Source organism: Podarcis erhardii (genome assembly GCF_964252035.2).
Source record: "Podarcis erhardii genome assembly, chromosome: 8".
In the NCBI taxonomy this organism is placed as follows: domain Eukaryota; kingdom Metazoa; phylum Chordata; class Lepidosauria; order Squamata; family Lacertidae; genus Podarcis; species Podarcis erhardii.
In genome coordinates, this window is record NC_138499.1 from 81,706,358 (window position 1) to 81,732,765 (window position 26,408).

A 26,408-nucleotide genomic window follows, 5' to 3' on the forward strand; every position below is an offset into this window, starting at 1 on the left:
GACAATTTCTACTGGCTTACTTTCCTTAAAGAAATAAAAAAATAAAATTTAAAATATATTTTGAAACCTAATCATTGATGAGGAATTACAATAGTGCAGTGATTTGGGTTAGTTCCAGGCGTACAGCTTAACTCCTCCCTTGTAGAGAGGGTTTTCATGCTCCAGACTTGATCAGCCAGCTTCCTCATGTCTTCCCTGTTAAGCTATATATTCCTTGAAACATTTCATAACATTTGGATTACTGGGGGGAAAAACTTTTTTTCTTACATTCTCACACCATGTTTAAAAGATCGTACTGAAGGGTTTTTTATGATCAGATCATTAGGGCTGTCAGTTGATTACATAACCTTTAGTTGCCTGAGAACACAATCCTATGCATGGTTCCTTAAAACTAATTCAAACTAATTTGCGCTCTCTCTCTCTCGCTCTCTCGCTCTCATACACACTTCCCTCTGAAAGAAAACATCAAAGGCCAAACAAAACAAAACTTAGACCCATTGCATTTGGGACCCACATGAGTTGGGATGTGGAACTAAGTGCTTGTCCTCACTTCTGCCTGGAAGCATGGGTCTGAGGGGTTTTCCCCTTTCTTGCTCCTTTCCCGCTGTTTAGCGATAGATAGGAACAAATGGCAATCTGGAGAAAACCTGAATTGCTGTCTCCTCTGATTAAGCACCAAAGAATGGTTTTCCCCAGGGGGAAGCAGCAGGCAAGACGAAGTATGGATAACCCCTGAGAGTGTTTTGGATGCAGGGAGTGTGGCTCTACTAGTTCTCTTGGAGTTCTCGGTGGTTTTCAGTACCATCTACCATGGTTTCCTTCTTGATTTCCTGGCTGGGTTGGGCCTTGTGGAATAATAATAATAATAATAATTTATTATTTGTACCCCGCCCATCTGGCTGGGTTTCCCCAGCCACTCTGGGCGGCTTCCATAAAAACCAGAAATACACTAAAATATCACAGATTAAAAACTTCCCTGAACAGGGCTGCCTTAAGATGTCTTCTGAATGTCAGGTAGTTATTTATCGCTTTGACATCTGATGGGAGGGCGTTCCACAAGGCGGGTGCCACTACCGAGAAGGCCCTCTGCCTGGTTCCCTGTAGCTTTGCTTCTCGTAATGAGGGAACCGCCAGAAGGCCCTCGGCGCTGGACCTCAGCGTCTGGGCAGAACGATGGGGGTGGAGACGCTCCTTCAGGTATACTGGGCCGAGGCCGTTTAGGGCTTTAAAGGTCAACACCAGCACTTTGAATTGTGCTCGGAAAAGTACTGGGAGCCAATGTAGGTCTTTCAAGATCGGTGTTATGTGGTCTCGGCGGCTGCCCCCAGTCACCAGTCTAGCTGCCGCATTCTGGATTAGTTGTAGTTTCCGGGTCACCTTCAAAGGTAGCCCCACGTAGAGCACATTGCAGTAGTCCAAGCGGGAGATAACTAGAGCATGCACCACTCTGGCGAGACAGTCCGCGGGCAGGTAGGGTCTCAGCCTGCGTACCAGGTGGAGTTGGTAGACAGCTGCCCTGGATACAGAATTGACCTGCGCCTCCATGGACAGCTGTGAGTCCAAAATGACTCCCAGGCTGCGCACCTGGTCCTTCAGGGGCACAGTTACCCCATTCAGGACCAGGGAGTCCTCCACACCAGCCCGCCCCCTGTCCCCCCAAAACAGTACTTCTGTCTTGTCAGGATTCAACCTCAATCCATTAGCCGCCATCCATCCTCCAACCGCCTCCAGGCACTCACACAGGACCTTCACCGCCTTCACTGGTTCTGATTTGAAAGAGAGGTAGAGCTGGGTATCATCTGCGTATTGATGGACACCCAGTCCAAACCCCCTGATGATCTCTCCCAGCGGCTTCATATAGATGTTAAAAAGCATGGGGGAGAGGACGGAACCCTGAGGCACACCACAAGTGAGGGCCCAGGGGTCTGAACACTCATCCCCCACCATCACTTTCTGAACACGGCCCAGGAGGAAGGAGCGAAACCACTGTATAACAGTGCCCCCAGCTCCCAGCCCCTCTAGACGGTCCAGAAGGATGTTATGGTCGATTGTATCAAAGGCCGCTGAGAGATCCAGCAGAACTAGGAAACAGCTCTCACCTTTGTCCCTAGCTCGCCGGAGATCATCAACCAGCGCGACCAAGGCAGTTTCAGTCCCATGATGAGGCCTGAATCCCGATTGGAAGGGATCCAAATGGTCCGCATCCTCCAGGCGTGCCTGGAGTTGTTCAGCAACCACGCGCTCAATCACCTTGCCCAAGAATGGAAGATTTGAGACTGGGCGATAGTTGGCCATACTGGCCGGGTCTAAAGATGGTTTTTTAAGAAGCGGTTTGATGACCGCCTCTTTCAGCGGATCTGGGAATGCTCCCTCACAGAGGGAAGCATTCACCACCCCGCAGAGCCCATCGCCCAGCCCTTCCCGGCTTGCTTTTATTAGCCAGGATGGGCAAGGATCCAGGAGACAGGTGGTTGGTTTCACACGTCCAAGCAGCCTGTCCACATCCTCGGGGGTAATGGATTGAAATCGATTCCATGCAACTTGACCAGACAGAGCTCTAGCACTCTCCCGCCCCAGCCCTGCTCCCACGGTGGTGTCTAGCTCCTTCCGAATATGAGTGATTTTATCTGCAAAAAACTTTGCAAAATCGTTGCAGGAGATCTTGGGGTCTTTACAAAGCCCCGGTGGTAAAGGTGGTTCCGTTAAATTACGAACCACCTGAAAAAGTCTCCTGCTACTATTTTCTGCAGATGCAATAGAGGCGGTGAAGAAAGTCTTCTTCGCCGTCGCTATCGCCACTTGGTAGGCTCGACGTTGAGCTCTAACCTGTGTCCGGTCAGATTCGGAGTGAGTTTTTTGCCACCGACGCTCTAGCCGTCTCAGCGATTGTTTCATCGCCCTCAGCTCCGAAGAAAACCACGGAGCTGTCCGGGCTCCATGCAATCGGAGAGGGCGCTTCGGAGCCAGACAGTCGATAGCCCTGGTTAACTCCGCATTCCAGCGGGCCACCAGGGAATCAGCTGAAAGGCCATCAACATGGGATAAGGCATCCCCTACCACTCTCTGGAAATCATTTGGATCCATTAAGTGGCGGGGGCGGACCATCCGAATTGGTCCCACCTCCCTGCAGAGGGGAAGGGTCGCGGAGAAGTCCAGTTGCACCAGGAAGTGATCTGACCATGGCACTTCTTTTGTTTCACTTTTACTTTGTGTCAGATCACCCACGTCACTAGAGGTGAACACCAGGTCTAAGGCATGTCCATGACTATGAGTTGGGCCAAACTTATTCAGGGACAGCCCCATGGAGGCCATGCTTTCCACGAAGTCCCGAGCAGCCCCTTGTAAGGTCGTGTCGGCATGGATGTTAAAATCCCCTAGGACAACCAAACTAGGTGTATCCAGGAGAAAATCCGCCACGACCTGAAGCAGCTCAGACAGGGAATCCTTGGTGCAGCGGGGAGGTCGGTACACCAAAAGGAATCCTGTACTGCCCCTATTGCCCAACTTCCAGAACATGCACTCAGAAAACTGGATCTTCCCAGTAGGACGCCTGGTGCAAGCTAGTGACTTCCTAAAAATCACTGCAACCCCCCCCTCCCCGCCCACATGACCTGGGTTGCTGTGCGTAAGAGAAACCTGGTGGGCAAGCAGCGGCAAGGACAGGCCCATCTGCTTCCTCCAACCAGGTCTCTGTCACACATGCCAGGTCAAGTCCTCCATCCACAATCAGGTCGTGGATGGCAGTGGTTTTATTCATCATTGACCTGGCATTACACAGCAACACCTTCAGGTCATGTAGGTTTCCCCTGTTGATTCCAGTATCCATCCGGTCAAGGCCAGACCCGGAGGCAGGGATAGTCTTCAAACAACGACTAAACCTGCCTCCTCGGTAATGACATGGTCTGGTCTTAGCGTAACTCCGCCTCCTGCCCATGATCACCGAGATCGGATGTCCCAGTGCTTCCCCCCCTGTGGAACTTGTCCCAGCCATCGTGATGGCTGGGGCCCCACTCCCAGGCAGCCCTGATCTAGCCCCTTCAAAACAAAACACAAACTATACAGAACCAATAAAACAACAACAACAACAAAAAGGAACAGAACAATTATACTAAAATTAATCCCCAACCAAATATCCATCCCACCCACCCCCAGCAATGGAAAAAAAGAAATAAAAATTTAAATTGCCACCGACTGCATGAGGACATTATAAAGCACATTAACCCCCTGGAACAGGGAAGCAATGGCAGAACACTTCCTACCCTTCCCAAGAGTTTGTTCCAAAAGTTTGTTCCTGGGCCACGCCCCCTGGGCCAGTTGGAAAAGGCCCTGGGAGGGAGCAGGCCCTGCAGTCCTCACCCAGCCGATGGAAATTGTATTTCGGGGGATCTGGTCTTGTATGTTGGACTGTGTCCAGAACGTGGTTCTGAGTTCTGCTGTTTGACACCAGAGGCTTGGCTTGTGGTATGCAACAGGGTTCTGTTCTGTCCCCAGTGCTGTTTAACATCCACACAATATATACTGGGAGCTGGCATTCAGAGTTTTGGAGTTAAGAACTGCCAGCATGCTGATGACGTTTGGCTCTATTGCTCCTTGTGCAAAGATAAAAGTTGATACCCTTGAATGTTGCCGGGTGGAGTGGATGAGAGTGAATAAGATGAGAATAAATCCAGGCATGGCAGGTTTGGTGTTGTCTCGGGAACTGAGATTCAGCATGTTCTGGAAGTGGCTGCATTGCCCCGGAAATAAATGAAATCGCTTAGGTGTGTTTCTTGATCCTGTGTTGTCCCTGGATTCTCAGGTTGTGGCAGTGGCAAGGTGTGTTTCTGCATTTACATCTGGTGCACCAGCTGTGACCTTTCCCAAGTCAATCTTCTCCATTGTTACCCACAACACACTCCACACAGGGCTACCCCTTGAGGAGCAACCACAAGCTTCAGTTGGTGCAAAATGCAACAGCTAGGCTGCTAACCAGTGCATGATATCAAGGTAATGCATCGCTGAAACTGAAAGATCCCTATTTTTCCCTCTCTGCTCAGTTCAAAGATCTCATATGAGGAGCAGGTCTAAGAGGAAGATCAGCCAGGAAGCAAAAGATCTAGTATACATATAATCTTCAGTCGGAAGCAATTGTTTTCAAACCTATTGACTGCCCCTTTCATGGAAATATGCAGTTGTGCTCATGGCATCCCCGTGAATTTCTGCTGCACTTGCTGTTCCCTGGATCATGGCCAAAGGCTATGATTTAATTGAGTCCCACATCACAGTTTGCGCTTCTCAGCTATCAGAAAATGGAAATACTTGCATTCACAGATCCATGTCTTTTAGAGGTGACAAAGGTATATAATTGCATGCACGCTTCATTGTTAAGTTTGTGGTTGGTTAGAGGTTACTGTATTTTACTTAGGCCTTTCTGACTTCACTAGACTTTGCAAATTCCTTAATTTTTTTATCAGTGGCAATTTGAAAATCCTTCTTTGCTGGAATGTCAATGGCTTGGCTGGGGTGGAGGGAATTTCATACGGCAAGTGCCTGGTAGGAACAATTTTAAGTACCGTACTTGCCTCCTACCATTCTATCTCTGCTACCTATTATCTGTTTCTAGTGGGACTTTGTCACAAAGATGTGGTTGTTGCAGTTCCATTGCAATTTCACGTGTAACAAAATGTATAGTTCAGCTTTTGCTTTCTAAATGAAATCTTTTGAAAAAGCTTGCATTGTTTGAAATCTTTGGAGCTCACTTATCTTCTTTGCTAGTATATCCACCATGCTAAAATCTGCACCAAGACGTTCATTCCTCCCTCTTTTTACATCGCTAACAATTTCTTCCTTGAAGCTTTTTTTTAAAAGCCAGTTTTCCTTCTGGGCCTACAGCCAAGTTGATAGGGATGTATGAAAATATTGTGAATGGGCTTTGATTAGTGCTAGTTAAAACCCAAAAGATTTGGAAGAGTTTTATGTAGATTCTGCCTGGAGGAAATTGAGTACTATTTCTGTGCATGGAAAATAATTAGGTAGAAAGGATGGGTGACTGTTTCACACGTGCATGAATATCCACTTGCTTTCTTTACAAGTGACTGGCAGCTCAGTACGTGAAGCCACTCCATTTAAAAACAATGTCATTGAGGTGACATGAAAGTTCGTTTTGCAGTGCTAAATCAGTGATAGCCAATGCCCCAAGACACCGCTCGTCATTGTGAACTAGCCCTTAATTGCTCCATCTTTTTCACTAGCTCTAGGTATATGTAGTTTGCAGATCAGGGGAAAAAAGCATGAGTCGTTATTCAGACGATTTGAAGAAACTTGATTTTATTCCAGCTACAGTGGACGCTTGGGTTGCGAACGTGATCTGTGTGGGATGTACGTTCGCAACCCGCAGCGCTGCGTCTGCACATGCGCAGAGTGTGATTCAGTGCTTCTGCGCATGTGCAAAGAGCGATTTAGTGCTTCTGCACATGCGCAGCCCCCGGAAGTAACCCATTCTGGTACTTCCGGGTTTTGGCGGGTCCATAACCCGAAAAAATGCAACCTGAAGCATGTGTAGCCTGAGGTATGACTGTAATTGAAAAATTTGTACAGACATGATATAGCTTGCTCTTGTTAGTTATTTTCTTCTTTTTACATCTCTCATTGCTTCCCTACAATAAATGCCTCCAAGGCACTCACTGGCTCAAATACTATGCTGGGTTTTGTTTTTTTCTTTAGCAAGTTGGAAAGCAGGAGAAAAATCTGTTCATTTCCCCGAGTTCTTCCATCATTACATATTGATCACAATCCAGCACATAGAAATGCATAAGCTCTTTGAAATAAATTGAATTAAGTGTTCATTTGTGCTAGATTGTGGCTAATGTACTAAAGCTCACTGCAGTCTATGCCTTCACAATGTAAGTACAACATACTGCCTTTACTACATTATAATAAATATATAGGACAAAAGCCAAAAGACATGTACTGCCCACTGATTTGTGTAGGGCTTTTCGCATGCTTAACTTTCTCTGCACTTTCCTTCAGATTTCATGTCTTGCGAAAACTCTTTCTGTATTGTGGTACCTGCTGAAGGCATGGCTGCCATGGAACCCTCTGAGTTGCAAAACACAAAAATACATAATAACAAACAAAACACACACACACAGCCACACAGCTTAAGGCCACAAATTGTTTAATTAGCCAAAGGCCTGGGTCTATTCATATGGGGAGAGGTGGTCCTTGAGGTATTGCAGTCTATACTGAGTTATATAGAATACAGTCACAGTTGACTCTGTGGCAAACTGGGCCTCCTAGTTTATTTTTTGAGATGTGGGAAATCATACCATGCACCCAACATTTCCCTACAGTCAGGGCCGTCTTAAGCATATGCGGTGCCGGGGTGCAAAGAACCCCAAAGTTGTTGACATTTTCTTAGGACCGGCTGGTGAGGCGCGCACGGCAGAGCTGGCCTGGCCAGCCGCCTCAGCAGCAACAGAGGAGTCCGAGGCGGTGGCAGCAAGCAGAGCCCAGCACAACAACAGTTGAGCTGTGCTGGTCCCAAGGGTTAAGCGTGCGGCGAGGTCTGGGTCCAGTCCGAGGTCGAGGGTGCAGTATGGAGGCTGTCCGTCAAAGCTGAAGCTGGGTCCAAGGCAAGGAGTCGGGTGAGGTCAGGAACTCTGGCAGAAGAGCAGGACAGGGTGCAGGCAGGAACAGGCTACCAACAATGTTGCTCCCGCAACCTGGGACTGGGGCTGGCTGGCTTTTATCTGCCCTGAGGCATAGGGCGGCCCTGGTCCACAGGTGACTCACCTCTCCTGGCCTGGAGGCGAGCACTCGTCCTGCGGGAACTTAGTTCCTTCCGCCTCTTCTGCCCTGAGCCTCTGCAGCTCAGGAGAGGCTGGAGGGTTACCGGACCCAGAGGCAACCTCAGCTTCCCCTGACGGGGCTGAGAGTGGAGCACCTGCAGGCAATGGGTCCTCCATCACCTCAGGAGCCAGAGCAGACTCAGCTGGTGCCTGTACCTGAGGATCCAGCACAGGTGAGGACCCTTCAGGCTCAAGCCCCAGCCCCGGCTCAGCTGGTTCTGGAGGCGGGGACTCCTGTGCAGGGTGGGATTCCTCAGATTCAGCCTCCGAGTCCATATCCCAGGCCATCACACGAGCCCAAGGCTCATGTGAGCAGTGTGCACTGGGCAGGCCTCTCAACCGGGTGGGCCTCATCAATCCCAGGCGCACAGGAAGGCAGAGCCAGCCGGCTGCCTCAGTGCCTCGCTTGCCCGCAGCAGAAGAGCTGTGGTGCTCCGACGGGCTCTGCCGGACTCCAAATCTCGGCCCTGGACTCTTGGCCTGGCGCCCCAAGAGCCCGGCGCCCTGGTGCCCCACACCCCTAGCGCCTGTGGGTAAGACGGCCCAGCCTACGGTGATGCCTTTTTGTTGAGGAAAGTAAATAGTGGCTCACTGTAGAGGAGGTTTTTCCATCATTAGTTGTCTTGCACTGCAGAAGCAGTAAGCGGCAAGCCAGAAGTACAATAAGTAGCTCAAAAAACAAAGTAATTAAAAGAGAGAGGGATACTAAAACAAAATGTAAATACTGCCCTGAAATATACGGGTGGTGGTAAAAGAAATGTTAATAATTATAATAATTAATAACAACAGCAACAAAATATTTTTAAAAAATAAACACTAGGGGTTTTTTCAGTTTCATTGTGGCTGCATTAGAATTTTGCTTAAATTTATTTTAAGCTTTATTAGAATAATTATTAAGGAGAAGATAGTCTGTCTATAGGTATAGAAATATTAAACATAATCAATGTTTCGATAGAGTAATTAAATAAAAAAAAAGTATAAGCAGCTGGGATAGCTCAGTTGTTAGAGCACGTGACTCTTAATCTCAAGGTCACGGGTTTGAGCCCCACATTGGGCAACCCTCGTGGTCCCTTCCAATTCCACAATTCTATTATTCGTTAGCCTTCTATAAATAAATGAATGCTATATAAATGTTTAATGCACTGTTGCTGCATTAACATTTATAATGAGTCAAATCAACTTGTTTTGATAAAAATGGTAAAAGGGAAAGGGAAAAACAAATTCTATTTACTGGCTCTTTTGCGCAAATAATAGTCCTTAGTGTAGCAGTAGATAAGCATATTCATGAAAATCGGGGTGGGTATCTCTACCTCTACAGAATGCGCTACTCTTGAGAAGCTGCCACTGAAACTTTGCTAAATACACCTCCCTGATTATACATTGCAATTTGCTCATGTGAGTAGGGGAGCAATCCTATAGCACACTCTGCTGGCATGAGTGGATTGATTAGGATCCAGCCACAGATTCCTGGCTAAACCAGGCTATGCTGGCTTAACTCCCTCATCCTCAACTCAACCAAAGATACAACAGTCCATCTCTCCCATCGCAACTCAACTGGGATCCAGGCAGCTTAGTCAAACCTGGCAGATTTTATGCTGATGTAAGCCCTGAAAAGGCAATATTCTGGGTGTGTGGCAGGGGCAGGACCAGAGTGGGGTCATTCACCTTGGTCGTGTGACCTGGCAACCCTGTGCAAGTTAACTCAAACACTATTTTAAAACATTGTTGACTCAACTTACACTGGATTGCTTTCTGTCAACTTCTTGAGTACTGTATAGGATTGATTCCTGTATCACTTGCCCAGTTGAGACAACAGTTGGAATGTAACTCTTATAAGTCAAATATGCTGGGTGGGAGGGGACATGGGTGGCGCTGTGGTCTAAACCACAGAGCCTGGGACTTGCTGATCAGAAGGTCGGCAGTTTGAATCCCCGCAGTGGGGTGAGTTCCTGTTGCTCGGTCCCAGCTCCTGCCAACCTAACAGTTCGAAAGCACACCAGTGCAAGTAGATAAATAGGTACCGCTTCGGCGGGAAGGTAAACCGTGTGCTGCTCTGGTTTCGCCAGAAGCAGCTTAGTCATGCTGGCCACATGACCCGGAAGCTGTACGCTGGCTCCCTCGGCCAGTAAAGCGAGATGAGTGCCGCAATCCCAGAGTCGTCCGCAACTGGACCTACCGGTCAGGGGTCCCTTTAACTTTATCTTATGCTGGGTGGGATCCAGTGTTTCTGGCCCCTACTCTTCCCACTTAAACTTTACAACTAGGTAGGATCAGGTTATTTATTTTTATTAAATAAATAAAAAAGTATAATTCTGATTGAGAAGTCACTGCCTTGAAACACTAGGTTTTGCTAAACAGAGAAATGACCACACACATACCATTAACTTGCTATTTTCTGTTGTGTGCAATGGTGGCATTTTTTTTATTTTTGTAGCATTGAGCATTTTAATAGCAAACTGAAAAAATTAAGACTTGTGTTGCTTCTCATTGTGTAAATATGGACTCCCTATGCAGAGCCGTGAGAGGGGAGCCTTTCCTGTCATTTTGACTGTTCAAAAGGTCAGCATAAAAAATGTTCTCATACAAAGCAGTTCTTGTCTGACTTTGCTAATGTGACATTTGAAGCAAGGTTGTGACAGTGTGATGTGACAGCAGGCTAACATTGTCTAGCATTAACAAATAGCATGAGGTCTGGCTGTGAGAAGGAAGCCATTTGCAGACCAGCCAGTCTCATCCAAATGTCAAGGAGAAGAAAAAAGCTCATCCTAATATATGCGTACTTCAAACGAAGCCCTTTGAGCCACAACCCAATTGATATTGGATTCTCCCTTTAGTAGAAGTAAACTAGTTTGGATTCAGATGCATGTGCTTCTGCCATGCCTTGAGTTAAAAAGCCACACACTCTTCCTTTTATTTACATGTGGTCAAGTCTTGTTTTAACATGTGCATGTCTAGCTCCCATCCCATCAGATGTCAAAGCGATAAATAACTACCTGACATTCAGAAGACATCTTAAGGCAGCCCTGTTCAGGGAAGTTTTTAATCTGTGATATTTTAGTGTATTTCTGGTTTTTATGGAAGCCGCCCAGAGTGGCTGGGGAAACCCAGCCAGATGGGCGGGGTACAAATAATAAATTATTATTATTATTATTATTATTATAGCTGCAGCATTATGGGCTGATTGCATGGGAGCAGTTACTGTAACAGTGTGTCAATTATCATTCAGGAACTGGTGACTACATATACTTCTCCTGTATTTGAGAGGTCAACCAAGCCTCCAAGTGACCAACCTGCAGGTTGTGTAGATGTTGTGATTGTAGCTGCAAGGCTGAGCAGCAGACCCTTCTAAGGCATGTATTGGATCTTGGCCCACCAGCCTCTCCTAAACTTTTTTCCCTCTGGGCCATGCTTTCAGAATAAATATTTGCTTGCACTGCAACAATTTTTTATTAATAAGAAATACATTGAAAAACATAAAGACACAACTCCTAGCAGTGCTTGATTAATAACATAGAACACAGCTACCTTATAATATGATCATGGGACATCCAGAAAGTATAAAACAGTGCAGCTACTACATAACAACATGTATCATTCCCAAAATATAATATTGATTGCCTTAGAATCTTCCTTCCATGCTTGCCATCCTCTCCTGCCACACCTGTGTGGCACACCTTTGAGAACCACTTGATTACAGCTTCCTCTTTCCTATTTAATGTGTCATATATCATGGTTAAAAACTAGGGCTGCGCACCCATCAGCATGGTTCTTTTTTCATTGTTACTGCTTTTAATTTGTTCTCGTTGTTGCTTTTTTATGTGCTCTTGCGTTATGTATTATCAGTTGAGGTTTCATTGATGTATTTATTTGATTTCGTTTCCTGCTTGTACATTGGTTGCCTCGGGTACTTATTGAGAAAGGGAAGGGAGTAAAATTGAATGAATGAAACATCATTGTCAACTCTTTGTGGCATCACAGGCCATAAGAGAGATAAAGAGACTACATTGTTGTTACAGATCATTCTATACAAGATCTCAAAGTAGCTGTTCTATTGCAAAGGAATTTCAGAAATAGAATGGAAAGGGAAGCTGCTGAATTGCAACTTATTACCAAACTTAAAACCATGGAGAGACCTGGTCTGAACAAAGACATTGGATTCTTATCTCATTATACATGACAAAGCCATTTTTCACCTTCTCACCCCTTGCTTTTTCCTGTAAGACCTATTGCAGTCGTTAAGAGTCGTCAACAGGCTCATCACAGCTATCTGCCAATCACCCATTCCCACCACCCTTCTGAGTAATACCCCTCCCCACCTTCTCACTATATAGAAGGGTCTGGTGACTTCTGTTTCAGTGTATCTGAAGAAGTGTGCATGCACACGAAAGCTCATACCTAGAACTAACTTAGTTGGTCTTTAAGGTGCTACTGGAAGGAATTTTTTTTATTTTACATTGTTGTTGTTGTTGTTGTTGTTGTTGTTGTTGTTGTTGTTGTTGTTGTTGTTATATTTATTTATACCCTGCCTTTTCCCCCTGACAGGGACTCAAGGTGGCTTACATATAAAACAGGAACAGCTAAAAGCATAACAACCTGTTGAATCAAAATAAAAAAATTCCTTCCAGTAGCACCTTAAAGACCAACTGAGTTAGTTCTAGGTATGAGCTTTCGTGTGCATGCACACTTCTTCAGATACACATGTTGTAGTCTCTTTATTTTGTTTTGACCATGGCAGACCAACACGGCTACCTATCTGTAACTGGAACCTGTTGAATGTATGTCATATGCTTATTTTTACATTTGTGCTCCTTATAGTCCCCCAAAACTTCAGAGTCTTGAGTTGCCTCTTCCTGCCAGAGACCACCTAGTGGGTGTTTTCTGTAAAGTAAAGGTAAAGGGCCCCTGATCATTAGGTCCAGTCGTGACCAACTCTGGGGTTGCGGCGCTCATCTCACTTTACTGGCCGAGGGAGCCGGCGTACAGCTTCCAGGTCATGTGGCCAGCATGACTAAGCCGCTTCTGGCGAACCAGAGCAGCGCACGGAAACACCATTTACCTTCCTGCTGGAGCGGTACCTATTTATCTACTTGAACTTTGACAAGCTTTCAAACTGCTAGATTGGCAGGAGCAGGGACCAAGCAACGGGAGCTCACCCTGTCTCAGGGATTCAAACCGCCGACCTTCTGAGCGGCAAGCCCTAGGCTCTGTGGTTTAACCCACAGCGCCACCCGCGTCCCTTTTTTCAGTAGTGTAACACTTCCTTATATCCCATAGATTTTCTGTAGTATGGTGGTTGCCCTCCTTCACCCTTGCCCTTATTTTCCCTCCCTCGCTCTTTCCTGGCTCAGCACTGTGCTTACTCATCCTTCAAATTTCATCTGTTCTCTCTTTCTATATCCCTGGGACCTCCCTCTGCTTGTTCCTGCACCTTGTGTTTTACGCAGATGCAGGGAGTGTCTTTGGAGTCTTCCAGCTCACTGCTGTCCTGTTGCATCACTTCTTGTTGGTCTGAATAAGCAGCCTCTGCATTCTTCCAACACTTAAACCTACCTTCTTCTTGGAAAGGAGAAGAAAATATAGCTTAGCTACCTAGTCTTTAAAAAAAAACAAAAAAAAACTTGTGGACCAAGTGTCAACAGATAGATTTCCAGCTAACAGACCAATAAATGGGAATGACTTCTGTGCAATCTAGTCAGTGGAAGACGTTTGATCTAAGAATTTTTCTTCTTCTTAATTTTTCTATGCTTTCAGTTAAGAAATAAACTACATGTACAGTTACTGTGTCTGTATTCGCAACCGCGTGAGGTCCTGGCTGTTGCTTTGTGAATTTTGAACTGCTTCCCTTTGAGCTCAAGTATCCATTGCATCTAATATGTTACAGCCAGAAATAGAAGAGAGAGAAAATCATTGGCGCTGGCATAGCATTTTTACGTATCATGGGGACCAGATGGCTAGGGTTTTTCTAGCTGCAAATATCCAAATACTCGTATTGTTTCAAAAGATTAGGGTGAAGTTTTCAGGCTGTATAAATAGTTCCTGGGGATAGTAATTATAGCTGGTATCCCCATAAACTTGGAAGTCCCTCAATATATTTCTTAGCAGGACTCGTGTTGGGGTTTACTCAGCAGAAACCTCCAGCTGGAACACAGCCATACTTTAAATGGCCTGTCAGACTGAATTTATTTGTAGAATTGGCTTTAGGCTCTTTGTACTAGGCAAAACTCTAGCCTTCTCTAAATGCATGTTGTTGATCTGCAGAAATCCACTTCCTGACTCCTCTAGCTATCCTACAGAAGTCAGCACTATGCAGGACAGTTTTTACTTCTGTTGTGTTGCATGTCAACACTGTACAAGGAGCCACATAGACTGTTATAACTGGAGAAATTTAGCAAAGAGAGAAAAGGCTCGGTACTTAACATAAAGGGTGGTAGGTGGAAGATTTCATTGTTGAAGCTACCAAGTATTAAAGCATTCAGTGTCCATTAAACTGGATCCTGATTAGAGGAGAGTCCTGCTATCAGAATATATGCCAACAGGTTGAGTTAATACTATTCATGGTCAGCAGCATATTGTGACAGTTCATTAAGACCCTTTCCGCCTCCCTCCCCCCCATGCTCCAAATAGTTCATAATTTAATTACAGTAGTTTTCCTTCAGTCAACATATTTACAATAGTTACAAAGATGAAGCAAGCCTTGTCTCTATCAATTTAATTTCTTCTCTTTCTCTCTCTCAGCCATCTGACTAGGGATCAATTCATGTAGAAATAGCTAGAACTAGCAAATTCATTAACATTTCAGGACCAGCTGACATTCATTCTTTTCTTCAAGTGTAGTGCCAGCCGGCATAGAAGTGCCTGAAAAATTCTCTTATCTAGTAAAACTTGTCATGAATATTAACTTCATAATAGTTTGGTTCCAAGGAGATACCACAGGGATGGGTGGACAAAGAAGATTATGTATGGTCTATGTACCTTTTGAAAGAAAGAAACACACACACACTGCAGCTGCTTCATAGTTTGAAAGGCAAAGTAGGGCTTTCTAACAATGAAGTGGCATGAACAGGCAAAATAGAGGCAATTTTAAATCCCCATGGTTGATAGTTAGGGACCCTCCCCTATCTTAAGCACATGTTGTAGTCTCTACGTATTAATATTAAAGCTCTTCCACTGAAACCAAGTGGTTTGGATCTTGCTCAGCTATTAACCATTGAGTTAGACTTCCAGGAAATGTGATAAATAGAATGAAGTAGCTCAGGCTGAAAGAACAGATGTTTGGATGCTATGCAAATTAAATGCTCAACTATTAAAATATATTTAGATGTCCAAAGAGATGGCCAAGTGGGAATCTATGACTGTATTTTTTATACATTTTTAAAAAAATCTATTCCCCAGAAGCTCTACCAAATTTAATAATTGGAAAGGGGGGGAAATAGTACTCTCAAAACATGTTTGACAAAGCGCCTTTAACTGCATATATCTCTTTGGATTGTGTGTGTAATGTTATTGGCATTGTCTGTCTCGAGAGACAATGGAGTGCACCTCGGGGGGTGAAGTCAAACCTCTGTGTTAGCAGCACCTAAGGTGACCTCTCTGGGGCACAAGCCTTGGCAGTGTGTTTGGAGGTCCTGGGCTGCCCAGATGACAAGACCTTCTCCCCTCTTGGCCTCACTGATGTGGTCCAAAGGAAAGCACAGCAATATGTTTGGCATCAACTTGGTCATAGGAGTTGCTGGAAGGAAGCATACAAGGCACCATCCAACTGTCTTAGGGACTCCAGTCCAGATTTGTGTAGGGTTTACTCCTTAGCCTTTTCTTTTCCCGAAGATGTAGTGCCCCAGTCACATACACGAACATAATGTGCTCTATTAACTAGGTAGCACCAACTACTATGAAGCTCTGTGTGTACATGCAGGAATTCACACAAACATGTAAATGAAACGAAGGAGAATTTTGTTTGTTCCAAATTTTTAAGTGAACAGACCTAATTTCCACCTCTCCAAGCACTATGCAGATTGGCATAAAAGTATATTTTGGATTTCACACCTCTCCAAATTTTGCAATACAGTTCTTGGCTGCAAAGTTGTACCAAATGAATTTAGAATATGTATTATTTAGGGTAAATATGTTTAGTAATATGCATATTGAGGCATCATGCGTAAATACTGTAATAAAATACTTTTTTAAGTACATACTTAAATGTGAGTGTGTGAACACTCATGCCTACTTATACTCTGTCCTCCATCAGGGTAAAATATACTCCCAATTCCATGGCCACAGCCTGCAAAATTTATGCCCCACTCAAAGGCAAATTGACAATAAGAAGAGCCCTGCTAGATCAAATCAAACACCCACCTCTTTCCTACAGTTGACAACCAGGTGTCTATGGGAAGCCCACAAGCAAGACCTGAGGGCTATAGCCCCCTCCCATTGCTGTTCACCTAGAAGCTAACGTTCAGAGGCATACAGGTCCTGGTGCTGAAGGTGTTTGACAAAGCCATAATAGCTAGTGTCCTTTTGCAGCCTTATCCTCCATGAATTTGTATAATTATCTTTCAGAGCTGCCCAAGTTGGCGGCCCTCACCAATCCCTGCTTTAGACTATGAAAAAGGTTGCTGGAGTAATAACGGGTTTTAATGCCCCTTTTAAAATGTGTTTGGGAGGTTAATATTAAGTATTTTGTGTTTTTATGTTGTAGAAGCCCTGAGACCTGTGGGTATAGGGCGACATAAAAAATTAGTAAATAATACATAATTTTAATGGGGACACGGGGGGGGGGAATCCTCATTGGCCTCTGTTCCATTTCTTCCCATTCATCTTGCACTTTTCCCATAGCCCCACATTCTACCTTTTGTATAGTCTTCCACAGGAAGCACATGTAACATTCTCCTCCCTCCCTCCCTGGACCATCTGGTCTTTTACTGAGAGAGAACATCTGGCACTGGGTGGGAGAGATGGGTCAAGTCAGCCCAATAGGTCAGCTAGAGCCAGGAGTTCTCTCTTACTTGGTAACTAAGCCAATGGGTTTGTCCCTTTTCAGCCATGTGACTTTTACGAAGCAAACATTCCCTTTTAGAATTGATAGCTGTCCTATTAGGTAGATCAGATTTAATCAACAGCTGCAAGTGGTACTTAAGAAAATAATCACAGCAAAGTGGGTCAGCGGAATTCGGAAGTGAGTCAGGCCTTTGGGAATCTTGCCCAGTCATTTGTTTTAATGAATACCCAAGGTTTTAAAGCCAGCTTACCAGTTTTAATCAGTGGCAACCCATACTGTGCTGAAGTACCCAAGTATATGCAAAAATTACCATGAACCAGTAGTTCATAGAGGTAGGCTCTTTGACTGCAAGCTGTAATGGTTTTCCTTTGTGGTCTGATCCTATGAGGTTCATGGCCTCATATCTTTTAAAAGAAGCAATAAATTTTTTATTATTTGAATCACATTGCGAAGTGCTTACTTGTGTACGCATTTTTTATATCATTATTTGTCTTGTTCCCATTCTGCATATAATAAATAATAAAGGATTATGGGGAAAGTAGTTTAACAGGGGTGGGAAAATGACTTTAGAGGGACATATTTGTGCATATTCTTTTCTCTCGCATTGAAATCTGGGGAATGCAAAAAAAAACAAAAAAACAAACACCCTAAAATTGTCCTATCAAAATACAAAGTGAGCCTTAGTTACTACTAGGATGCACAGGTGTCTAGGTATCTGTCGAAATGTCCAGAATTTCTCTCTCCCTTTTTTTTCTTTTTTCTTTTGGTACATTCCAGAACATTCATCAAAACTGAAGCGGCTATTGATTTTGGCAAACTGATATTCAGTTAAGGTAGATAAAAGATGAATGAAAAATTGGGTCCTGTTAATTACCGTAAATACCAAAATGTATTTGTTTATTCCATATAAAAAGTGTTGCCTTGCGGTACTTTTGTGGTTAATTTAAATTTATGAGACTATATACATCGTAATTGAGCCAGGGCTCAACCCTGTAACTTGTTTTCGTTCTCATTTTTCGACTTAGAATATACAACACATGCATTAAGAATAAATATTTATTTATCTAGCTGTTGTTGTTGTTTAGTCATTTAGTTGTGTCCGATTCTTCGTGACCCCGTGGACCAGAGCACACCAGGCACTCCTGTCTTCCGCTGACTCCCGCAGTTTGGTCAAACTCATGTTAGAAGCTTTGAGAACACTGTCCAACCATCTTGTCCTCTGTCGTCCCCTTCTCCTTGTGCCTTCAATCTTTCCCAACATCAGGGTCTTTTCCAGGGAGTCTTCTCTTCTCATGAGGTGGCCAAAGTATTGGAGCCTCAGCTTCAGGATCTGTCCTTCCAGTGAGCACTCAGGGCTGATTTCCTTAAGAATGGATAGGTTTGATCTTCTTGCAGTCCATGGGACTCTCAAGAGTCTCCTCCAGCACCATAATTCAAAAGCATCAATTCTTTGGCGATCAGCCTTCTTGATGGTCCAGCTCTCACTTCCATACATCACTACTGGGAAAACCATAGCTTTAACTATACGGACCTTTGTCGGCAAGGTGATGTCTCTACTTCTCAAGATGCTGTCTAGGCCTGTCATTGCCCTTCTCCCAAGAAGCAGGCGTCTTTTAATTTCGTGGCTGCTGTCACCATCTGCAGTGATCATGAAGCCCAAGAAAGTGAAATCTCTCACTCCCTCCATTTCTTCCCCTTCTATTTGCCAGGAGGTGATGGAACCAGTGGCCATGATCTTGGTTTCTTTGATGATGAGCTTCAGACCATATTTTGCACACTCCTCTTTCACACTCATTAAGAGGTTATCTAGCTACCACACTTGCTAACCACAATTTTCCTCTTAAATATAATTCTTGAGTTTGAACTGCAAAAAGTCGATTTCCACCATTGCCACTCCCGTGCAGCTGAGATAAGGACTTTGGGCTTTCTGTACAAAAGGACTATGGGTCAGGGGGCCCCTTTTTAATTATTTAGAATTTACGTGCTAGTTATAGATAATATGGGGACGCAGGTGGTGCTGTGGGTTAAACCACATAGCCTAGGACTTGGCGATCAGAAGGTTGGTGGTTCGAATCCCTGTGATGGGGTGAGCTCCCATTGCTCAGTCCCTGCTCCTGCCTACCTAGCAGTTCGAAAGCACGTCAAAGTGCAAGTAGATAAATGGGTACCGCTCTGGCGGGAAGGTAAACGGCATTTCCATGCGCTGCTCTGGTTCACCAGAAGTGGCTTAGTCATGCTGGCCACATGACCCGGAAGCTGTACGCCGGCTCCCTCGGCCAGTAAAGCGAGATGAGCGCCGCAACCCCAGAGTCGGTCACGACTGGACCTAATGGTCAGGGGTCCCTTTACCTTTACCTATAGATAATATGAGGCTGTATCCACCTATTTGGCAGTATATGTCTCTTTGAATGTCAGCATGATGTGCATAAAGGCAAAACTGAAGATGTCATCCAGTGTATCATGAGTTTAACATGGTTTGTTCTTTCTGGTATGCATTAATGAAGCAGATGACTATCTTGGAAAGCCTGTTACAAGAAGAACACAAATTAAGGGTTCTTCGATTAAGTTATGATTGCGTTGACTATGAAATTTTAATTAATAAATTCCAGGGTATAGTATCCAACTAATGCTATGTGCTTGTTTAAAGTGGAAGGTAGATAATTAAAATGCATATTACGATATTTAGATTTTGGATCATGCAATTAAACAGATATAATTGCAAACGGACTAACAAGTGGAAAAAAGTTTTCTGTAAGGAAAAGAAGGAGGCCCACAGTGCCAGATTAATGTTGTTAGATTTCTTTTATTCAGAATTGATGGCAGTCTTCCACGAAAGCAATATTTATGAACGGAAGCTCTAAGTTTGATTCTAGTGCATACCAATCCACATTTTGCCACAACTAGTTATACATAACTGCCTGTGAACCTAACCCGGATCAAAGAATTACTGTAGCCTGGTTCTGCTCCTGCATCTTCAATCGTCTCTTGGTCCTGGGAGACAGTGGAGTGGGGGGGAGGGGCAAGAGGAGAAGGTGTGGAAATCCTTGATTCTCCACCAGCCTGACCTCTCTCTCCTTCCTCCTTGCACCTGTTCTTGGCTCTCCAATCCTGTAGCTTCTTCTGTCTCTGACTCTCATCTCCTGGCTGTTTCAGGCTCCCCCAGATCACCCATCCCTTCTTCCAAGTCAATCTCCAACCCCCCCTCCCTATGGGTGCTCACTCATCAGTACCCAGTACCCACTACCAGTCCCCAGCCAGTCCCTGATAATACTTCTGCTAATGCAGCCTAGAATAGTTAGCCTTTTTTGCTGCTGCATCACACTATTGACTCGTGTTAAGCTTGTGGTCTACTAAGACCTCCTAGTTCTGTTTCACATGTACTACTGGCAATCCATGTGCCCCCCATCTTATATTTGTGCAGCTAGTTTTTTTTCTGCCTAAGTGCAGAACCTTAAATTTGTCCCTACTAAATTTCATTTGGTCCAGTTCTGCAATCTGTTAAGGTGATTTTGAATCCCGATTTTGTCTTCTGCTACTTCTCTCACTTTGGTGTCATCTGCAAATGCAATGGGCATCACTTCAATTCCTTCATCCAAGTTGTTTATAAAAATATTGAACAGCTAAGGGCCTAGGACAAAACCCTGTGGCACACCACTTGCCACGTTTTTCCAGGATGACGAGGAACCATTAGTGAGCACTCTTTGGGTTTGGTCAGTCAATCAGATACCAATCCACTAACAGTTACCTCATTCAACCCACATTTTACCAGCTTCTCCACATGTATATCATGGGGGACTTCGTCAAAAGCCTTACTGAAATCAATATACACTATTTTCACAGCATTCCCCTGAACCACCAAAAGACAGAGAGAGATTTGTCTTGCATGGCTTGTTTCACAGAAACGCATGCTGGGTTTTAGAAATCACAGCATCCTTTTCTAAGTGCTCACATACTGACCATTTAATTATTGGTTCTGGTATCTAAATAAAGCTGACCAGTCGCTAGTTATATGGGTCTTCTCCCCCACCCCCTTTTGAAGATGGATACAGCTTTTACCCATCTCCAATTTGCAGGGACCTCACCTGTTCTCCAAGAATTCTCAAAGATTATAGACAGAGGCTCTGATTTTTCTTATTAAAATATTTACAATATGCTACATGCACTGAGGGCACTGTGGCTTGTATATTATTCTGCACTAGTCTACAATGCAAATTCTCCTTCCTTTCCCTTCCCTGTGTGACCCCAAAATCTGTTCCTAAGGCTTGTCCAACTCCCTGGAGCAGATTTTGAGGGTGCAAGGGGGACAGGAGGGAAAAGTTCTGTCACACAACCAGAACTCAGCGGCACATGTGGAATGGTTAGTGTGTTCTCATGGAAAATTAATTAAAATGCATTAATTTAATTTTGCACCAAGGTATTTAAAAATATCCATTGCATGTTCCTGCTAGGGTGAACCGTCAAGTTCACAATGTGAAAATCTGAATTATATATTTGAACTCTCATTGAAATGTACATCTGAGTGCTAATACCATCTGTCTGCATTGCATTTTTTTTCAATGGGATGGCATTCTGATGTTCTTCCAAATGCTTAAACAAGCTGTTGAAAATAAATTTCTCTTTAAGCACATCTGCTCGATTTGAGTATGCATTCTGGGGTGGTCTTAAATGGGGATTGTGGGCATTTACAAATTTTACAAATTCTAAACAGACTGCCTATATTGCAAAAAAAATTTTTAAAAAATCCTGATAAGCAAGACTTGACATGTTGTTGGCTGCTTTAATTTGATGTGTCACCTTCTCCACTGCAAATAAGTGCCAAAAAGATTCATAACATGAATCTAAGCACATTAAGACACACACATACTTACAACACTTTTTAAAGTCTCTGTAGTTTTATTTTTAATGTATCTGTGCTGGCATTCATTTACTTCCAGCAAAGGGGGGTACCAGATCTTGCACCGTGCAACTTAGAGTTTAAAAATAATATTCTAATTATTATTTTCAAAATCCACAAAAAAGCAAAGATTTCACTGGCCATCGCTGGGCCGTTAAAGACATTGGAACATTATATGTGAGTCAAACCTAAGAATATTCGACCAACAAGTTATAATCAAGCTTGGCAAGGTATCCTTTCCTTATATTATATAATATATCTTGCTTGCAGGCAAGCATCCTGGCGTTTTCTGACAGGCTGATGATCAGAATTAAATATGGGTCGCTCTAGGCAATTAGCTTTACAGTTGAGTGCTGAGTGTTCCAAACAAAAAAGCATTTTTGTGAACTGTAAAACTTTTTCTTCTCTGTTCTACGTACAAATGTAAGCTGCAAGAAACAGTCTGAAGATACTTCACTACCTGAATGATTTTCTTCCTATATTTTAGTGAATTTTATATGATTACTAATGACTAATAAATAGTATTTATACTGGGAACATTGCGTTCATCTAGTCCTACTGCAGACTGTGAAAAGTAAGGGGTTTGTGAGCTGAAGAGATTCCATAGAGCTAGGAATGGGAGAGTCACAACTACATGTCAGGAGTCAACATAGCAACACACACAAAATAGATCACAGAAACATAAAATGTACTGTAGGAGTGTGGGAAGCCACCTCATATCGACTCAGACCATTGGTCCATCTGGTTGGGATTGTCTCTACTGACTGGTCACCACTCCCCAGGGACTCTTTCCTCGCTCCACTTGTCGGTGCCAGGGATTGAAACTAGTTTTGAAATTGAAACTAATTTTATTATTTATACCCTGCCCATCTGGCCCTGATGTACTGATAGCAGCCCAGTTGTGTGCTCCTTACAAAATACAGGGAAAATACTCCTGAGCACGCAGTCTGGACTTGGTAGTCAATCCCCAACATATTGCCTGGTCAGTTTCATGTGGTGGAAGAGAGTTGTGAACTGCCCTGAGACTTGCAGGTATAGGGCAGTATACATACTTAATAAATATCATCATCATTATCAAAGAGAGTGAAATATACTCGGAGTTGAGAGTGGATTTCATGCTCTTTATTCAGCTCATAGTGGTGAGGAGGAATGGAAGTTCCCCCAGAATGTCTGCTTTATATACATTATTTACACAATGGGCCTCATGTGATTGGCTAATTCCAGGATTCTCCTGTAGGCCAATCAGGTTGTGGATTCACTTCCACCTGCAGCTGGATTGGGTGGCTCCTGTGGACCAATCAGACTGCTGCATTCTGGACCCTATTGTTCTTGGACCAATCAGACTGCTGCTGCATTCTGAATCCTATTGTTCTAGGACCAATCAGACTGCTGCATTTAGGTTCCTATTCAACTCAGTACATAACAGAGAGTGAACAAAGAAGCTTTACTTCCTTCTTCACCAGAGGTGAAGGGATATGACCTGAGTCTAGGAATACAATTCTGTGGTCTTAACCCATTCATGCATTAACTATCCCTAAGCTTGCTGGTTTTATTTTATTGCAACTTCCTACATCTTTGGTGAATTAATTAATAGGGAGAGCAATGGAAGTGGGGATGTTGTTGTGTTTCATTCTGACTTTGGACAGGGAGAAGGGAGGTGTTCTGTTTAGCCTCCCACATCCCAAATATTTATTTTCTACCCAAGCCCTTCTTGCAAGAGGGGCTGGACCTGATAGGTTACCATAGTGGATACCTTGAGGAAGATGTCAGCCCAATGATTGGCTTCAGCGAAAAGGTGGATTTCATGCTAGGAAGTGATAGAAAAGGAATTGAAAACAAAAGACAGTATCACAATGCTATTATTCACAACCATAATTGGAATACAGTGTACAGTTCTGGCTGCCTGACCTCATAAAGGCTATTGCAGAGCTCAAAAAGGTTCTGAAAAGTTTGATCAAGAGATGGAACAACCCCCCTCTGATGAAATATTACAACATTTGGGGATTTTTAGTTTTGAGTATAGATCAGTAAGGGGGTAACATGATAGAGGTATATACAATTATGCATAGTGTAGAGAAAGTGGACACCTAAGTCCTTATGCTTCTGTTCTGAGAAGCCTTTTAACTGCTAGATGATGGCCTGGCCCAACTATTTTTTAGATAATTCATTTTTGCAGCAAATACACTTCAAGGTCCTGAACCACTATCTAGTGCAGAGTCAAGACAGACCCTTAAAATAATAGAGGGTATCCATTTATCCTTTAGGTAACAAAAATTGGGTGGGTGGGTGTGATCTTTCCCATTATATGGAGGATCAGAGGAGATGACACTTGCAACTCTCCCTTCTTGCCTGTTAACTGAAGTGCTGGAAAGAGGCTGTTTTGTTTCTGATTTTTTTTATTGTAATTACTTAATCTTCTAGGTTAAAGCCAGAAATAGTTATGCAGTGGAATGTTTCTGCCTTCTGCTGCTCATCTATCAAACACCCTCTCATAACTAATCCTTTTGATCACAAGAATCTTCTCTTCTAAATCCGTTATTTAATCTTTGTTGACAGTGGGAAATCAAGAATGGCTGAGTTGGTGCTGGAGCGGGTGGGGAAGTAGTTAATTTTATTTACAGGCGAAAAGAGCTGCGTTGTATAGAGCTATTGAATTGTGTAAAAGATGTGATCTGGATGAGATAAGTTTGTGATTTAAATGTCATGCTTTCCCATTTTTCATTAGTTTTTTTTAAAAAATGATCATAAAAATTTAAAAAATGGATCAGTGTTGCTTCAAAATTAATATGTACAAAACTTTTCCTTAGATCTGGTGCATAGGTCTAGGTTTCTTAGGTCTAGAACTAGGGTAGTTTATGACATTGATCCAAATAATAATAGAGAAAATACTTTGGTTGCAAACTGCAGTTTTCTTTGGCTATTGTAGTCATTCCCCACATCAATAACAAAGATCATGCTCTGTGAAATTCTATATTCCTTGCTTAGGTGTTATTTAATGTAGGATTTTTAGATGGTAGCATGAAAAGGTGTGTTGTTGTTTTGTAGGGCTGACAGTGTTTTCTAACATTAAAGTAGACCAATGCTGTTTTCAGAGAGCTCTTGAACAGGATGTTGCGCATTGATGTTCCAAAATGGTCAAATAATGCCAGAAGAATAGTTGTTTCTGGGTGGCCTGTTAGTTTATGACAAAGCTATTTGTATCCAAGTGTGTCTGCCTAGTTTCTTGGGGTAGCTTGTTATGAAATCCCCAACAGTTTAGTAATGAGAACGGGGTACATAACTCAGCAGTGCTTTGGAACAGAGAATGACTACAGCAGCCAAAGAAAACTGCAGTTTGCAACAAGATGAAGAAACAGCCCATCTGCCACTTTTGTGGAATTGCTCACTAAAATGCCTTCCTTTTTAAGGGAAAATGACCTTGTCTGCAAGTTAAAGGCTAAAATGTATGAGGATGCATATTGCTATGCTCATCCTGGTTCGCCAAGAAGTGAGAAGTTCCAGGGGCACAGCGCTTAACCCTGGTTCAGTTTTCCCTTTGAAGGAGGTTACTGGACGTTTATGGCACTTTTAAATATTTGAGCTTATTTACAGACTGAGTATAAGTGGAGGAACAGTTTAACCTTCCAACAGGCAGCCAAATCCACTGCCCAACATCAGATCTGCGGGTGGGAAAGAAGGCTCTTTCTCTGGGTTGCAGAGCCCAGGAAGTCAGCTCTGTGTCGCACTTGAAAGCTGTGGTCTGTTCCTTTGCTTCCTTTCACAAACACTTAAATTGCATTGCCCTTAATGGGGTGGGGTAAGTCCGGTTAACCCACATTCAGAAGACTTAAGTGAGGTCATGCTATAGAAAAAATCTCCCTGTCAAAAAAAAAAATATATATACCTGGCAACATTGTCGTGGAGTATTAAAGAACATTTGCAATGAGTCTGCACCCACTAATTCTCTCCTATCTAAGCTAACATGGTCTCTGAAAATTCCCCACTCAATTTGCAAGAAGAAAAATGAGGGTTATAATTTCAACGAATTTCTCTGGGGGAAGGGTAAATTCTCAACAGTTTCTCAAGGGTAGAGCACAGCTTCTCTCTTCCCTGGTTGTTTTTGGTTTTGCAGCTGGCGCAAGACCCCAAATTTGTTGACCCAAAAGTTAGTGAGCTTTTTTTTCTCTCCCCAAAAACACCCCCCCAAAACACGTGATTTCTTTTTATTGACTTGCATCAGATCCAGGACAAAGCGCCTGGATACCCCTGGGTCAATTCCGCCTTTGAAATCACAGTAATTTCTGGGGAAATCTGGACATTTGGCAGCCCTAGGGTATGGGGATGGCAACCACCCCACTACCAATGGTGAATATTTAGAGAATTTCTGAAAAGTAGCCTTCTTCCAGGGAGGTGAGAGAAAGGAAACTGCTTTGAGGTTGTTATTGGTTTTACAGTGAAGCACTGTATAATTTTATGAAATAAACCAGGCATCCCCAAACCCGGCCTTCCAGATGTTTTGGGACTACAATTCCCATCATCCCTGACCACTGGTCCTGTTAGCTAGGGATGATGGGAGTTGTAGTCCCAAAACATCCGGAGGGCCGAGTTTGGGGGTGCCTGAAATAAACATACAAACAAAAATCATACATTCTATCTAAAGCGAAATCATGAGAAACAACACTGTTAAAGACAGAAAACTCTATAGACAGCA

At 43.6% G+C, this 26,408-nt stretch overlaps 1 protein-coding gene across 1 annotated transcript in view; it reads left to right on the forward strand.

Moving 5' to 3' along the window:
• The window catches only part of GABBR2 (gamma-aminobutyric acid type B receptor subunit 2), a 301,965-nt gene that overhangs the window by 166,242 nt on the left and 109,315 nt on the right, over window positions 1-26,408 (forward strand). The gene's annotated exons all lie outside the window — the stretch shown is intronic.